General features: G+C 41.6%; 1 protein-coding gene and 1 long non-coding RNA gene across 2 annotated transcripts in view; both read right to left on the bottom strand.

The window, feature by feature from the left end:
- Positions 1 to 15794, bottom strand: part of LARP4B (La ribonucleoprotein 4B) — a 60344-nt gene extending 44550 nt beyond the window's left edge. Inside the window, exon 1 of the mRNA XM_049798799.1 lies at positions 15374 to 15794. The gene's annotated coding sequence lies outside the window, so the exon portion shown is untranslated. The remainder of the gene's footprint in view (positions 1 to 15373) is intronic.
- Positions 1 to 15923, bottom strand: part of LOC126037894 (uncharacterized) — a 158716-nt gene that overhangs the window by 60819 nt on the left and 81974 nt on the right. The window lies entirely within an intron of this gene.

The following is a 15923-nucleotide window of genomic DNA, read 5'->3' as shown; positions in this document are numbered from 1 at the left end:
AAGTTATTATAAAAAAACCCACCAACAAACCCACAGGAAAAACTTTCAAAGGCACAAAGTCTCTTAAATAAGCTTTTAAATAATACTTCTAGTCTATAGCAAGCAGATTCACAGAACAATCTGTGTCTTCCACAAATTATGTCTACTCACATAGTCTACAGAATGGCCTGCATTTATTAATTGATTTAAAAGTACACAATTATAATTTTGCAATACTATAATTTCAATTCTGTAAATGCATACAGTAAATCTTTATTTTTCCTTCTGGCTTGCCATTCGGTCATCACAGAGTAATTAGTCAAGTTCAACAACTTCTGATATATTATGCAAAGAGCAAAGTTACCCTTGAGACATACAAATACTTATTTCCAGAACTACCTAATACAAGAAAAACTGCATGGATTTTACTGAAGCTCATCATAAGCAATTTGAACTTGGTTTGTAAGTAGGCAGGACACTTATCCCCCCAGAAGTTTTGAAACACAGGTAAGAACACGTTTCTTTAGAAACTGCACAGCATTCAACCATGAAGTCTGCTAAATTAGTAATTGCAACAGGAAGGGGAAGAGTCCCTTACTACAGTTGTTTTCCCATTAGAACAAGGGCAATGGACTCTTTACTTATACAGATCTGTCCCTGTGGGCACCTGGTCAGCAGTGGTTAATCTAAGGAGTTACAAGAATATTCTCAGAAAGGACTGAGACCACCTGGCTGAGCGACACAGGTAGCACTTTTTCAGCCCACTGGCTTCCCTCCGCAACATTGACAACCACCTTCACCAATAAAAAGTTGGGGGTGTTGTTTTGTTTTAAAGTTGACAACACGGTTCTTTATTGGCAAATATTTTCGAATGTATCTTGTTCTAAGAATTCCATCATTTCAGAAGATACCAGATACAAACCAGCAATGGTCCACGGGATGATTATGCAGCTAAGTACACACAACCACATGACCGCTCTTGTTCAGGTGCCAAGCCAAGCAGAGCTGGGACCACTCTCATCCAAAAGCCACATGTGTGTTATTGTGGTGCCAACATCAGGCTAACCTTTACACTGCATTTCAGTTCAGGTTTAGGTATCTTATAGTACTGGCATAATTAATGTTCAACTGTCTGAAGATATTTATATACACGCTGCATCCACATACACCACAACCTTGCAAACAGCTCAGAAGAGACATCTCCTTGATTGTTATATAGCCAACAAAACCACTACTGCCCCCAGCAACCTCCCCAAAACCTCCCTGAGTGTAGCCCCCAATCCTCCTGCTTTCATTAGTAGTCGTCTCTAATTTTTCTAATTCATATTCAAAGCGTGCTTTTATGCAGTCTGTTTTGCTGTCTAGAGTTACAAGAGTATGAGTAGCAGCATGCGTTCTCTCAATCAAACCAGTCAGATAGATCTGTTATTTAAAAACATGCAAACCCCAAACAATGCTCTAGGGCTGAGATCTTGCCTGCCAACTTTCAGCCCAGAGTAATCAGCCCTTAAAAAGAGATTTACAAATGCAAGTGCTGACAACTAACTTTCACACTGCGAACACCACCACCATAAAACAAAAAAGCTCACTAGAATAAAAGATCTTTTCATTGCTCTTCCAGCAAGCACAAACAAAAATAGATTTGAGTTTGGCTTTGTGCAGAACTCTTCCTAGCAAACATTTTAGGAACTTTAAACACAGATTAAGATAAACTTTTCACAAGGCTAATACAGAAATACACTTCCAGTTACATGAGAAAGCCTAAAATGTTTTCAAAACAGAGGGGCACTGCTTAACTTAAGCCTCATAAACTTCCAGCTGCAGGCCAGAAACCCTCTTTCTACTGTCAGAGATAACATACTTTCTCACCATCTTTCACGACCTTATGTATCCACGAGGATCACAACACCACAGCAGAAGTAATTAGAGCTACCACTGACCTCAGCTGTGAAAAGAATTTTAGCACCTGCTGAACACATCACATAGTTGATACAAGAAATAACAGATGCCTCTTCCAAAAGTATGCTATTAATTTAACACATGAGCTCCCGTTTAAACAACATTTACCTTTCTTTATTAGTTTCACAAGTGTTTTGAATACCCAAGGGGTATGTAATATGTCAAGAGTTAATCATGCTCTCAGCCCAGGTAAAGCTGCTAACTCAGATACAGGATAGTTAAGCTTATAGAGCATCATCAAGAAAAACTGTCAAATCCTAATTCTGAAAGGCTGCAAGTTTCCCTCCGTCTTAGCATTATGAGTGGTGATACAAACTACAGCTTCCAATTTTAATCAAATGGCTGTTTTAGAAGACTTTCAAATAAAGATTTCAGCTGTTAATGTAAGCGCTGAACCATCATCCTGCTGCATGGGGCACATGTTACCATTCTGTAGATGAATAACCCTACAAAGCTGTATCATTCTGATACAGAAAGCCTGTGACAGAATTCAGGGGTTTCCATCTCTCCTTTCAAAGCAGGAAATCAGTTTCTTCACAGAGCAGATGCAACAAGCAATTTAGCATTCAAAGGATGACATTATTTACAAGAAAATATACTGTGAAGCGATACATTACCACAGTGGACAAAATAGCTGGGAACGAAAAATCTAACCACCCCAAAAAGCACATCTGCTGGTGGTGATCTCAGCAATCACCATTGTGCCTACGTCAGTTGTAAACTCTGTATTACGCAACAGCAATTAAAAAGCTGACATGACAAATATTTAGTCATAGCATGTGTCTACAGAAGTTAAATACTGAATACGCTACTATTTCAAAAATCATCATAAGGCTCTGAATTTGTTTAACTGCTAATTAGCTAAGCAGTTGGGGGAAAAGTTGAAAATTTCACCTCTGGATGTTAGTGTGACCCAGACATTTATCGAAGTCTGCCAGATGAAAATTTCAAAATGTACATGCATCCAGTGTACATGCCAGCATGGTGGCTTGAGAATTAGATTTCAAAAAACCCGAGAGAAGTATCATCTGATTTGTTTCAGTTTTCCTTCCTGCCAAGAAAATTACTCATGCCCTGGCACCCCCCAGAACAACACAACTTTTTGGTTCTTGAAGAGGAACACGGACATAAGCACCAGGGGTGAACCTGCAACAGGACACTTGGCAGGTGCAAGGCATTTTAAAACCCGCATGGCAACTGGGTGTTTGCAAGAAATGCACTGTGTCAGAAGACCACCTAAACCCTAATGCTATACTTTTTTAACATTCTGCAATAGAAAACTCCAGCTCAAATAGTTTAGAGCTGCTGCTGCATCTACTTCACAAGTTTTTTTAAAAAAACCTTCTGTTTTATAAGGTTGATAGCCTCCAAAACTGTTCTGCAATTCTATTAATTATCTCTTCAAATGTAGTCTCTCCTCTAAGAATGGCTGAGATTTCAAGAGAAACAGCAAACCTTGCTATTTAAAGGGAACACTGCATTTGCTTATTTAAAGATTTATGAAATGTTTCCGTGCCAGGCTTCACAAGTGATTTGCAACTCCATCATTTACTGATCTAACTCACACACAAACCCGTAATATGGAACCACACACCAGAACTGATTACTCCTCAAGTCTAGAAATTCAGATTGTTAGAATAATTAGTTGTCCAAGAGATATCAAGCAGTAAGTTACTAAACAAAGGTCATAAAATACCAAAGAAACCTGATAGTGGTAAATAAGGACTCTATATAGAGCTATATGAAAAACTGTCAGTCAAGAGCAAGAAAAGTGGGAAGGAGGTAAAGTTACAGCCTTATTCACTCACCTAATCTCAAACAACAGGAAGAAAGATCTTGATAGTACACAGAGGATAACAGGATGATCCCCAACAACAAATAATCCCGATTATCTCTATGTCTAGCCTTTTATGCATTGTATTTTAAATATATATGCTTAAAATAAAAGGAAATCTTTTCACTATATTGAAAGGTCTCACACAGAATTTCCAGTCCTCTTGCACACTGTGCTAGTTTTACACACATGTGCCATCTGATGTGCACTCAAACATCACTGAAGAAACAGACTAATAAGGCTGTGGATCATATCCTCCTTAGTAATGTAATGCACTAGATGTTTAATAGTATAGAATCTAAAAAAAAAAAATCTTACCATTTAGAATAGTAGGAGCGCCTACCAAGACGGGAATAACCCACTGTGAAGAAATTTTTCTGACTGATAAGAGTATCATGTGCCTTGAAGACAAGTGCGATTGTGTCGTGAGCAGTATTCAGTTTGCTTATAGCTTGTTCTCCGTTTTCAAGTCTGAAGCAGCACTCTCATGACTGCAGGCTGAGGCACATAACATTAAGAAACCCAACTCATTAATTAACAGGGGTTGCTTCATGTAGCACATCCATCACAAAGCCACAAGCTTGTTTTCCTCACTGTAAGTGGACTAACAGCACACACCCTGCAGGTTATCCATAAAGATGCATATTTAATTTCTTTTATAACTATCATGTCAGATAAGATATTCTTTTTCAGATGATGATTTCAAAAACTACCAAACTGTTAATTAAAATAAACCCTTCACTCTCCCATTTGTGCATTATCTGAGGAACCCCTCAAATGGCGGAGTTAAAGTTGTTAGCAGCTCTGCCAAAACATGACAACTCTGAAATGAAAGGTGGGGTGCTACCTTAATATAAAGCATCTATGATCATAATTCTCCACAAGCCCATCCTCTCTTGAAAAGTTGTTTTTTATTTAGTTGAATGTAGAATCACAAATTCTACATTCATGACCAAGGCCTAAAAAAAAGCAGAAAACACTTAGCACTGGCAGAAGAAGGTCTTTTATCTTTCTCTGGAAAGAGATCAGGAATTTGCCACTCAAGCACATTAGGCAAGTACCTAAAAGTATGATGATTTTCCACTAAAATACTCCATCACTCACCCACTATTAGGTGCATGAGCATTTGACTTCCTCTCTACCTCCCAGCCCTGGTCTCTCTTTTACTTTTCCAGGACAGAAAACATCACCAGCAAGAACAGAATTTGAATAATTTGAACAATGCCCCTTTCCTACAAACAGTTAAACAGAGAACTACACAGAAGTTGCTTGCATACACACTTTACTTCTGGGACCACGAGAAGAGTAGTAGAGGAGAGAGGACCCAAGTTGAAGAACTGACGCTACTAATCCTTCTTTCCTGTTCTCCAGGAAACCAGCAGCAGCAGAGTACTGCAAACCACGTACGGCAGTTCTGAGTGAAACTTAAAAGGTCAAGTCCACGTCACTCTGCTGCTATTATTCTTGCCTACAAAATATCACAGGTAGTTCCTACTACAAGACAAAGAAAGAAAAAAAAAAAGAAGAAAAAAGAAAAAGGAAAGAAAAGAAGACAGTAACATACCTGCAGGACTTTCACAAGAGAAATCCCAGCAGAATGTCTGTACTGAATTAAAGAGAGAAAGAACAGGTCAATGCAAACCACTGCTCTTTTGCATTGGGAAAAAAAAAATTGGAAAACCAATTAAGCCTGAACACAGGGCAACAATGCTTCAAAGTACCTGCAGAAGGACAAGCTTGGACCAAGTTCCAGACCCTAAACTCTACACAGCATTTCACATCTACCTGTGCTTCCAAGCTGTGTAATTGGAACCTAACCGTAGGGAGAGACTAACTTTTCGTATAATTTTCTAAAACCAGCCAGCCTAAATAATGGCCAAGTATAGAAAAAATCCAAGTTTACACCTAGCATGGGTTAACAGAAACTGCAGAACGTGATGGAAGCTCCCTCCTTCCACAAGATTTTTTAAAATTAATGTAGTTTAAAAACTGATGAGGTTTTCATCAGAGCACAGGCATCATATACTATACTAATCCACTGCTCACATTAATTTCTTGTAACACTCCCATCCACCTGCATTTACCTGTTACGCTTGACTAAGCTGCAAGGCAACAGGCTGTTCTTCCACAGTGTCCAGTGCAGTGGGATTCTGATCTGCAAATAACAAGTCACAGCTGAGGTAACACAAATAAAAGTGTTGGTATTTTTACTAATATACGTAATTTTAACTGCTAAAATTGTTTACCTACTACACAAATATTAACTGTAAACGCTTTGTTGTGCTCTTTGACGGGCTAATTGCATTTTTTTCTGAAAGTCAAAGCTTCTCAATAACTTCACATATCTTTATGCCTACAAATTAGCTGGGAGACTATTCCAGGCTTTTAATGTAATAGCAATATTTAATGTCAAGTACTGTTCACTGATGTGGAAATTAATTTTTTCACTTAACGTAAACATTAGGAAAGCATCGCAAAAATCTGTTTCTGAAGTTTAGCATTAGCACCATCAAATGAAAAACTTCATCTAATTCATCAACTGTCATCATCCATGTTGCTTGTCTGCACTGAGGTCACATGAGTTAACAATTGCACAATACATCTGTACACACAGAAAGCAGAGGACCAAGACACAATTGACTAGAAGCAGTAGATTGAATTGGAAAGAAAATTAAAGCTTGCCCTGGAGTGGATAGGGCAGAAGCTGATACCTATTAGTACTAATGACTATGGATTTCACAAAATATTGTTCATTTCTGTACTACTTTTAAAAAGGCATTTTCAGAACACTAGACAGTAACTTAAAACTCTTAAACTCTGATTTATTTAAAGGGAAACTTTCCAAAAACTTCGACATATCTTCAGCCTATATTACTCCTTCCCATAGCCAACCAAGATACCACATGAAGAGATTAACATAGCTATCAGAAAAAGCCACATGAAAGACTTCTCAGATATTTTTTTCCCCCATAAAATATAGTTCTTCATTTTGACATACATCTTATTTCCAGCAGGTGAGTTTACTTTGGCACTCTGGATACTAAGCCTGTCTCATTCTATCATATCTTCTCTGAACTCATGCACACATGAGGAATTACTATGCAGTGATAATATCTTGCATAATAATGTATTTTCCTTGTTTCCCTTCCCTCCCCACATAGCTGGCTTGCTCTCACTTAACCAAGGGGTTTTGGGGGGTTCGCTTTTCTTTTAAGTATCTACTGAAGTGAAGTCAGAGATTAATCTACCTATTCCACTGCTGAAGGAAGCAACAATTAAGTATGCCAAGAGCTCACACAGAGCAGTGAAGTTTACAGAACTGCTGCACCTTCACCCATGAGAGGCAGTTTTCATTCTAAGGCTGAAACTGATTCCTGACTTGAAGTGAAAACTAGAAAAGATACTGAACTTTGCTGGTTAACAGGCTCACCAGCATCTCAGCATGCCAGTCTTGCAGTAAGTGAACCTATCATTTTATAAATTGTTTATTTCACAAAGTTCTACAGTATTTTACTAGCTGCTTCGAATTTTTAAAGCTAAGGTGCAGCAATTGATGATCTATTTGGCCTTTCCTAATTCCTCAGAGAAACACTAAGTCTTCAAAAGATACAACACATGACAAAGTACCAGCAGCTTTAGCACTTGCTTAGAGGGAACAAGTTAAATGTTGTGCATGAAGAGTGCCAGTTTAGCAATGCTGGGAACAACGAACTTCCTTGTTTCAATTACTGAATGTTTCTCCTCCGATTTACCAGTACGATATTTAAGTTTTCCGCATACTTCACTACACTGCTAGCCAGAAGGTGGCCAATGCACATTCACAATGCTGCCTATGACTCTAGGCAGTGCAGTTCACGAAGGTAAAGCAAGTAACTAACCCAGCTCTGCTGGGCAGGATTTTATGGGCAGCACCTTCTTCAGAAAAATTCAGAAGGTGGCAGAGGAGAATGCAGTATTTTATGATGAAAGACAAGACTAAAAACATCACTTGAAGCTATAAGGTTAACATTTAGGGCAGTTCCAAGGGTGAGGTCAGAAGTCTGACATTCTTTAACAGGTCTTAATAGGCTTATCTTAGAATATTGCTATTATTTGGATTCCTTGTTTCAAGTCTGCAATCGAAGCTATAAGGTTAACATTTAGGGCAGTTCCAAGGGTGAGGTCAGAAGTCTGACATTCTTTAACAGGTCTTAATAGGCTTATCTTAGAATATTGCTATTATTTGGATTCCTTGTTTCAAGTCTGCAATCAGTGGTGTGCTTAAGCAAGAGGAGGTCAAAAACGGTATTAGGAACTTCTAGGACACTTAATATTTTTAATGCTTTGAATTATTCTTTAAGACACACATAGTTTCAAAGCCGATTTTCTAAATTCTTTATCATCACATTCTCAGATCACACAAACACCTGTTTATATTAAGGGAAGCAGAGATCTTACACCAAGGAACTCCAATTCAAATTCAAATGCACACAGAACTAGGATTCTGGAGAAGATTTGATGCAGACTGATGGGACAGCTATTACAGTGCTCCTAGAATACATCTTCGGTCAGAACAGCTCTGAGAAAAGTGAGATAGGAAAGGGTCTACGCCTACATAAAGTCCAGGTGAGAGGCATATACAGAACCAAATAAGATGTTGAAAATTAAAGTGATAAATGGAAAGGTACAATGACAAGTTTTCTTCCAACACGAATGTAATACAATAATCCTTGACTATGCAAAGACTATTTTAGTAAACAGTCCTTCTGCAAAACAAACAGCCTAGGATGACCCCCCCTCAGGCTTTGGGGTTTGGGGTTTTTTTGGATTACGTGAAAGGCATTCTTTTACCTAAAATATGTTAGTTTAAGTTTTGAAACATGTTCAGGGGCAAATCTAAAGTGAAATTAAACTATTACAGAAGAAGCGTCATTTAACTTTAAGGTTTCGTAATAAGAAAAAGGAAGCTAGTGTTTTTGCCAATGATTATTTCATTAACCTCTTTGCCAAAAATAGAATTTAACCCAAATAATCCAGTCATTTTAGTATTACTTCCTCTTCTGAAAAAAGCCACCATCCTCCATTACAAGCTTCGCTGAAATCAGAAGCAACTCTTGCTTACTTTAAAACACTGTATGAAAGCCTATCACCTACTGGGTGCACACTTGTTCACAGTTAGAGCACCCCACCTTTTTAGAGTATCACTGTAATCAAAACTACTGGTAATTCAGGTTTTGACTCACTGTTAAAAGGATGGACTGTTCTAGTATTGGAGCTTGGATTTAAGGACAATAATTCTTCCTTGCAAGTCAAAATAACTGGACACAGATCCTTCTAAAAATTCCACTGATTCCTTGAATCCAAGCAGTTGAAGTACACAATATTAATTACGAAACAGAAAATTATAATCATAACAAAATAGATTATAAGCCAAGCTGCAACATGTTCATAAAATAAGGATCCCCCTCCCTTATCATACAAATCTCTTAGACATCTATTATGAAGAATTGGACAACAAGCTTTAAACATGAACAAGGACACAAACCCAAGATCTTGGAGACAGGCCAATGCAGGCAACGATATTTTGCCCAATTTGTTTGCCTTGCTGCTTTGAACAGCAACATGTTGACCACTTTCTGTCCCTGTCTGTTGGGCAGCAACAACACTGAATGGGAATGAAACTCCCAAGATAAGATTGCAAATTCTGCACATATAGGTAGTTCAGCCCTTAAAGTAACCGTGCCCCAATGCATTCTTCACTTTTGCTCTATTTTTCTAATTCCTAGAGCAAGAATCAGAAACAAGTAAGATCCATCAAAACATTTGAGCATAAACCTTCAGCGCCACGGTATGAAAAAGCAAGCTACTTTGGACATTGGCCTGTTGATTCATCAGTTCCTTGTTTGAACAGTCAGAGTCAGACTCTGTTGTGGGGCAACCTACAACAGCATCACAACCTGTAAAAATATGCTTATGGATACCAACACTGACCAAAAACAAAACCATAAAGCTGCCAAGAGACATCACTGTAAAGCTTCTTAAGCATTCATTAAGTTTTTGACAAGTGAGACTTATCAAATAGTTAAATATTCTTTTCTCAACATAATTACTATTTAACTTATATTTTGTTTCTCAAGATCCCCTGTCAGATCACTGGCATCCTGTGATTATAAAATACTTGAAAATAGACTGCAGAACATTAGGTCTGCCGAGAAACACGGAGAAACACTTTAACAGAATAACAGAAATCTACAATTTTGTGAAGTAAGCTTGTAACTCCATTACCAAGACAGATGGAAGTCTACCTTATGAACACCATCAAAGAAGTACTAATATTGATCACTGTTACTTATTTCCAGAATCTAGAAGGGAAGGGCCAGTATGAAGGTGAGGGACAATTAATCTAAGCAAAGGGAAAACACCATTCTGATACTTGTGCAAAAAAACACAGGAAAACTAAAAGCAAAATTAAGTGATACAATATTTAGACATGCAAAAAGCCCAGCTCAAGCTTTAGATAAAATAACTGCATGTTCTACAACTACACTCAAAACTCAGTATATTCCTGAACAAGTCCCATGTGAACTACTGAAAGCATCTGAAGGTGTAATTTCCAAAGTCTGTATGTATCACCGGTGTTTGCCATTTTCAACAGTGAAAGCGATATAAGCATTTTAGGAAGGAGTCACTAACAGATAAAGCAATTGTGGGTCTAATTCATCATAAGCTACCATGCCAGATAGACGTCTATAGATATCTATAGGCACCTACATTTCTATCATATATGTGCAACATTCCAGAACTAAAAGCTGTGTATAGCTAGTACTACCTCAAATACATGCACACTGAACTCGAGATATCCATGAACTCTAGATGGTTACAAAGGCAATCCAGAATAAACCTTTACTGTAGGATATATTCTCGGGGACACCAGCTCCTTACATGCCAACAGCCTTATGCGAATAACAACAGAGCTGCTGGAAGTGCAGAGGCGGCAATCCATTCAGCTTATGAACGAATGATTCCTTTTGTATTACATCATTCAACTACCCATTAAGGAGCTGGACTGACAGGATCCAGAATATGCATAGCCCAGCCCTCCACGGTAAATGAGCGTTAGAAAGATTAAGGCTCAAAGAAATTGGTGATTCATCAGGGCGTCAAAACAGCATTTCCCCAATTCCCTGCAATGTTCTAGGCCAAGTAGCTAGGCACATATTAGTAACCCCTGCCAGACTTCCAATTTTGGAGTTAATTGCTGTTCCTGAAACACATACCCAGACACAAAATACCTGCAGCAGCACACATCACAGAACGAACACTGTCATGGCCATCCTAATCACGCAATTATGCTGTATTACAGTCACACCTAATTTAAGTACTCCAAAGTACCTCTGTTGTCTGCAGGTATTAACTCTGTAGCACCTTCTTCCTAATAGAGGGGAACACACACGCCCCCCTTTAGAAAGGGTACCCAACAGCAACACACACACACAACACAGACACGTGAGACCAATGGAAAAAAATGTCCTTGGCTGCATCACAGCACCAAAACTTGAGAAATATCAGCTATGAACCGATTAACAGAATTTGTTTCTGCCTTGCACTACTTTATGATACTCTGCTAGATTAATTTAAATGAATGGATGGTACAGAAATCAACTTCTAGTCTCCTGTTTCTAACAAGTTCCTCAATTTTACTGGTTTTAGATAAATTTTTTACCATGAGCCAGTCGAAGCCGGCACATCCTTAAAGAGAAAGAAACCGACTGTTGAATAGCAATGGGTCTTCTTCAATTACCTAGTATTTACAGCACCAAATTATTACTATGGACCAGGTGAAATATCACTGAGTTTTCCATTCAGAGAAAGTGCTTCAGAGGTATTCTGTTTTCGTGTTTGACTGTTATGACACACTAGCTTGCCTTGAGTTTAGCACAGAGGGGTTAATACACAGGGAAAGAAAACAGAACTTCCCCAAAGCATTAGCTTACAACTGTATGTACAACATTTTCAACTGGTACTTTTGATAAAGCATAATACCAGTGTGGGGGGAAGAGTGTGTGTGCATGCATGTTTTCTCTTTTTGGGGGTATCACATAGAACTAGCATTGTTTCAAAGTTTAACTTTTACATCACTTTCCCCTCCCTAATTTAATGACTGGCTTATGTGGTGAAATCCACCTGTCTAGATCTTGTTTTATGTGGACTAAAATAATAGTATTAGTTTCAGCACGCATATGCCTTGCTTTGGGAACAACATTGCTCAAATACTTTTCCAGGGCCCTCAGTACGAGAGTAGCTTTTACTCTCATCTTCTACACAGTTCTCAACATACTATTGCCTCTTACAAAACTGCATGGGGAGGGGTTAATTTTCTTCCTTACAACGTCCTGTTTTGTAACATCCTTCCTTTCCTACTAGTACCTGTGTGCCTATTCTGATGCAAATACGAGAGACTTGCAATACATCACTGATTACATACAGGAATAAATGCAGCCAAAGATTATCTTCTACGGTTATTTCTATGTTATTTCTATGTTACACGAACTTGTTGTCTAAAAATGTCATTTTGCTACTAAATGCTTAAAGGAACAAAACACTATGTAAATCAAATTTTTTACTTCTTACATCATATAACAGTTCCTCACATGTGCACGTACATGCACGCACACACACACACAACCACACTCCCAAAGCTTGACATTCTCCAAACTTGAAACTGTGTTTCCTTGCTTTCTTTATCTGGTCTCTTTTGCCTCTTTCTCTGTGCCAGCGATAGCCTTCTTGACACTGCATTTGTTAGCTAGCTCTACAGTCACCTTTGCACCTTCCTTCACAGAGCATCTCCAAGACAAGAATGCTCTTCGTCAAGAGGATCGATAAGGCCGCTGCCCTTGACAAAACCTGCTCTTTCCAACATAGGCAAAAGAAAAGTCAAGTGCTCTACATGCTTATTTGTGTACCTTACCTGTTAATTTACGAGAACGTGAATGTCTGATGAATATATACAGGCATCATGGAATTAAACATTAATAGCACTGAAGGGCCGAAAAGCCACCTAGATTAAAAAAATTAAATTGATGAAACACATCTACACCCAATTACTTTGTTCTTTATAACTCCTTTCTTGCTACCTTTCAGCTGTCACTTCAGGTTTGTCACGCACCATGGCCAGAAACATGCCTCTTCCGTGTCTAGCATGTGCATTTTGTGAGGTAATGTAATAAATATTTAACAAAGAGTTTATATTACCATGCCAATTAAGCTCACAACTGATTTAAAGCCAGAGCCACTGCCAGATATGAGACTTAATAAGAGACGCAGCAACAGATCTCCACAGAACATGTAGATTAGACAATCCCGACTGTATTTATTTTGCATTTCAGTAAAATAAACCAAGTAGTTAATTTCACTCTAACCAAGTAAGACATCAGAGCCAGAAATTGCCTACATGGTTACCACATGTCTCAAAGAGAAACATAAAAAACCCCAACATCCCAAAGCCCCCACAACTGCCTCCAGTTCCAAGTCTTCCATCTTGCTCTGTGCTGAAGCTGATTTAAGGTCCAGCCACATATCTAAACAATATATATACGTACATATCAGTTATCCATATCTTTATATATATATTTATTTGCATTAGAGCAAGCTATAAAAAAGCTACCCAGGCAGAACACACTTGTGCCAACACCTTTATTCCCTTAAGGGGTTTGTGTGTAAACACTTGAAAACCCAGAAAGAATTACAAGGGAAACAATTCAACCTAACCCAGAACATTGTGTGCACTTAAGGACCTGATTATATACCATGAAGATATACAATCACTTATTCAGGAACATCCAAGAGGTCAAATGTTTTCTATTAGTTCATCTATGCAAAGCTCTTATTTCAGTTTCGCTAAGGATTCCCACACCCCCCCTCCCCCCAAATCTAACACCAATTAAACATAAGAGTAATTTTGGTTTCCATATTAACAATATACACATATAAATGGCAACACACCTAGAATAAAATTTCCTATAGATATTATATATAAAATACGTCCTGTTTTCTGCACGTACCTTATCAGGCCTCACCCTAGTTTTCTCCTCTCTTTCAATTCCAGCAAAAAATAATAGTAATGAAAAAAAGTTAGAAAATATCAATGTTCCTCTAATAGCTAGAGTGATTAAGCTGATTAGCTTCATATCTCAAGAATTAACTTGAAGAAATGCTTACATGTCAGCAGGAAACAAGTGAAAGTTCAACTGATAAAAACAGTTACTAGATCAGAATCAAAACCCTAAAGTTGTAAAATCCCAGCAAGTTTAAAAAAAGAACACAACACGCTTTGACCTTTGAAAATATATCCAATCCATAAAAACCAGGTAAGTTTGACGCGAAACTTAAACCACATGAAAGCTGAAGGCCTTTCAATAGCGATCCTGAGGCAGCACTTAAGAAAGGTTCCTACTCCAATTTTACTAAGGATTCAGAGGGAGGCCAACAAAACTAGGCCAGAGACAAGACGCAGGATCGGAAGCCAGAATTCCCATGGTTTTACCCCAACCGTGACTCAAGTTTAAACAGTGGTTTTGAAACCATCTCTCCCTCTCTGTGGCCACAGGCAAGTCTTAACCACTTTGCCTCAATTCCCTTACCTGCAGAATAAAAATAATTATACTTATCTGCCACACAGGAATCTGGTACAACATTGTTTGGCAAGCGCACATCTGTTTAGACTGTGGACAAAGCTACGTAGTAATTTTGAGCATCTGCACAAACTGAAACCGAGAGTGAAAACAGCTTCGCTGAAGCAGCTAGCGAAGGCTGCACGACGACAAGATCCTAGGGGCAAAAACGCCGTCTGTGCGGCGGCCGCTTTTGCCAAGTCTTGCTTCGTAACCTGCGAGCACAGCCGGCCCGCCAGCTCCCGCACGACCAATTCACCTATTCAGGACGCGGCTCTCACGAAAAGCCAGCGCTGCCGTGCGTCTGCCCGGAGCCATGGGCCAGGGGCTGCTACCGCCGCTTACTCCCGCCGTTGCTCTCCCAGCGAGGGTCACGGCTCCCCAGCCGTCACGGGCGGGCAGCCGGGAAGCGCTGCGAAGCCGGTGCCTCAGGCGTGCCCCCACGCCGCTCGCCCCCTCCCCGCTGCCTCCACAGGCGCTCGCCTCCGCTGCTCGCGGAGATCTCCGGCAACGCCGAACCGGCGCGGGGTTGAGGGGCGGGGGGGCGGGGGGGAAGGCAAAGCTCGCTCAGTCGCTGCCCGGCCACCGTTCGGGGCCCGGGCCGGTGCCGGGGCAGCCGGCGCTGCTCGGCGAGGCCGCAGTGCGGGAGCGGCCCCGGCGGCCCAGCCCGGCGACCCGCCCTACCCCCCGCCACCATCGAGGCCCCCGACCGGGATCCCTCCTCCGCCTCCCTCCGGCCTCTCCCCCGGGAACCGCCTCGGGTGGGAAGATGGCGGCTCCGGCCGCCTCCCCGGTGCGAGGGGGGTGGCGGAACGGGGGAGGGGGGTGCCTCTCCCCCTCCAGCTGCGCCATTGCCCCTCGCACCGGGAGCCCGGGGCGGGGGGAGCGGCCCGAGAGGGCGCCGCCGCCGCCGGCGGGGCGCGGGCCCCGGGAGGCCCCTCGCACTCACCTGTCACCAGCAGCAGCCGCCGCCGCCCTCGGGCCGGGCCTCGGCGGGGAGAAGGCGGGCGGGCGCGGGGTCGGGGGGCGAGGGGTGGGGTGTCTCCGCTGGCGCCGGGGCCTCTCGCTCCTGCCGGGCTTTCCGCTAGCGCCGGGGCCTCTCGCTGCGCCGCCGCCGCCGCCGCCGGGGCCTCGCCGCCGCCGGATGCCAGGAGGAGGAGAGCGGAGAGCGGGGCGGGGGCCGGGAGGAGGAGCGGGCGGCGGCAGCACAGCGGGGAGGGGGGAGGGGGGTGCGGAGGGAGGAGGAGGAGGAGGAAGGAGGAGGAGGAAGGAGGAAGGAGGAGGAGAGGCGGCGGCGGCGGCGGCTCCGGGGCCCGAAACGTCTCCGAGCCGAGACTCAACCACCCGCTCGCATGAGAGACCCGCTTCCGGCTCCCGGCGGAAGTCCCTCCTCCGCCGGCGGAAGGGATTGGCCGCCGCCGCCGCGCGGAGCGGCGCGCCCGGCCGGCACCAGTGCCCAGGGATTGGCGGAGGGGACCCCGCGCGCGGCGTGACGCGCG

Source organism: Accipiter gentilis, chromosome 4, assembly GCF_929443795.1.
Source record: "Accipiter gentilis chromosome 4, bAccGen1.1, whole genome shotgun sequence".
NCBI lineage: Eukaryota > Metazoa > Chordata > Aves > Accipitriformes > Accipitridae > Astur > Astur gentilis.
This window is presented reverse-complemented; position numbering and strand designations above follow the sequence as displayed.